We start from the raw sequence: 2,022 nt of genomic DNA, 5'->3' as shown, positions 1-2,022 counted from the left end.
CCTGACTGCCATGACTTTTCAAATATCATGGAGAGTGTCTTGGTGATTGTATTGGTCACTTCTCTCAGGAGTCTGGGATGCATCTCATCAGGACCTATAGACTTGTGGATGTTCAAGTTCCTCAGGGGGCCGCAAACCTGATCTATGCTCACAATGGGAGAGACATTGTTCCCTGTGTGACGAGAAGTTATCAGAGAAGACGGAGGCAAAAAATTGCTGAGTACCTCAGTTTTCTCCTTGTCTATTGTTACCAGCTTGTCTGTGTCACTCATTTATCAGGGTACACCCTCTAGGGTGTAGGTACCTTTAGAAGCCCTTCTTGTTCATCTTGGCACCCCTTGACCAGTTTAGCTCAATCTGGGCCTTGGCTTTCCTGACCTCATCCCTACACAGCCTAGAAGCATCCTTATACTCTTCCCATGGTACCTGCCCCCATTTCCGCTCACTGTGTACTTTTTTCTTGTTCTTCAGTTTGACTAGCAGGTCACAGCTCAGCCATGCCAGTCTCTTGACTTCATTTCCTGACTTCTCTCACCTGAGGATCATCTCCCTGCTCCTGCTGGCAGCACAATTTCTGATATAAGCCAGGGTGTCATTGGCCCTCTTTGACGTGGGCACACACCTGGCTCATGTTTAGCTGAGCACTGACTAACACCCCCAGGTCCATTTCTTCCACACAGTCTTCCAGATACTCTTTCTCAAGTCTGTAGCATTGCCTTAAGTTGTTTTGGCCAAAGTGTAGGACTTGGTATTCAGGTATTCAGTATCTTTATCAAAATCTTGGCAGAGTGTTCAGTGACTGTCTGCCTGAAGCCGTGTTTCTTGTGATGTACATCACAGCTGGGAGGTGTCAATCAGCCTGAGGGCAGGAAGGTCCTACAGATAAGCCTGGACGGGCTGGTTTGAAGGGCTGATGCCAGCTGTATGAGGTTCAACAAGACCAAGTGCTGGGTCTTGTACTTTGGTCATAGCAATCCCAGGTAATCTTACAGGCTTAGGGCAGAGTGGCTGTAAGACTGCATAGAGGAAAGAAGATCCTGGGGAGTGGGTTGGCAGTTGGTTGAACATGAACTTTATGTTCCAACAGGGGAGATCATGTTGAATACTAGGAAACACTTATTCTCAGAACATGGTGAGGTATTGGAACAGACTGCACAGGGAGGTGGTGGAGCCACTGTCCTTAAAGATGTTCAGGAAAAGAATAGATATGCTACTGAATGACGTGGTATAGTGGGGATGATGGTGATGGGTTAATAGTTGGACCACAGCAGGCAAGTCCAACCCATGGCGTGGGACAGGCGTGGCACAGCCTGTCCTGCAGCTGCCCCCCTATCCTCTCTCCATCATGGCAGCAGCCCTTCCCTGCCAAGTGGCCCAATCTGGTGTCAGGTACATACCTTTTGCTCAGCAACAACCAAAAATTGATGTGCGATTGACACTGTCTGGACTGAAACAAGGGCATGAGCAGAGCACAGTGCAGTGCCAATGCATGCTACGCCAAATAATGTTATGCAATTTTATACATTGGTTAAACACAGTGCAGTGAACAATAAAAGACATGCAGACTTGCTTTCTGATAAAGAAATTTAAGAATAGGTTTCAAGATTCCTGGAAAAAACCATCAATTTTGTATATGTTTGTGACTTAATTTTTGGTTGATGTAAACGCATGGACTGCAAATTTCAAATGGAATATATAGAGTTGCAATCATATTTCAACTGAAAAATCTGATCATGTCTCTTATCAGACTTTTATAAGCCCTGACTTACCAGAGAAAAAATATTCCTTTCTTCACAATCACACCTTGTTTATGTCATCATTTTTTGGCAGTACATACATTTTTGAACAACTATTGTCAAGAACAAAGGAAAGGAAGAATAAAATTTAATGAAAAATCTCTGATGAACACCTTGAGAACTCGCCAAGAATCACAGCCACAGCAAACAAACCTGATGTATTAGTTTCACAAGAACAGGATTGAATACCCTTCCAGTTTTACTTTTTTTTGTTTGTTGTTTTTTT

General features: G+C 44.1%; 1 protein-coding gene across 1 annotated transcript in view; it reads right to left on the bottom strand.

Moving 5' to 3' along the window:
• Positions 1–2,022, bottom strand: part of LOC104914876 (integrin alpha-1-like) — a 66,633-nt gene that overhangs the window by 9,520 nt on the left and 55,091 nt on the right. The window lies entirely within an intron of this gene.

The sequence above is a fragment of the Meleagris gallopavo genome, chromosome Z, assembly GCF_000146605.3.
Source record: "Meleagris gallopavo isolate NT-WF06-2002-E0010 breed Aviagen turkey brand Nicholas breeding stock chromosome Z, Turkey_5.1, whole genome shotgun sequence".
NCBI classification, from domain to species: Eukaryota; Metazoa; Chordata; class Aves; order Galliformes; family Phasianidae; genus Meleagris; species Meleagris gallopavo.
Note: the sequence above shows the minus strand (reverse complement) of the source record. Positions and strands in the feature narration are given on the sequence as shown.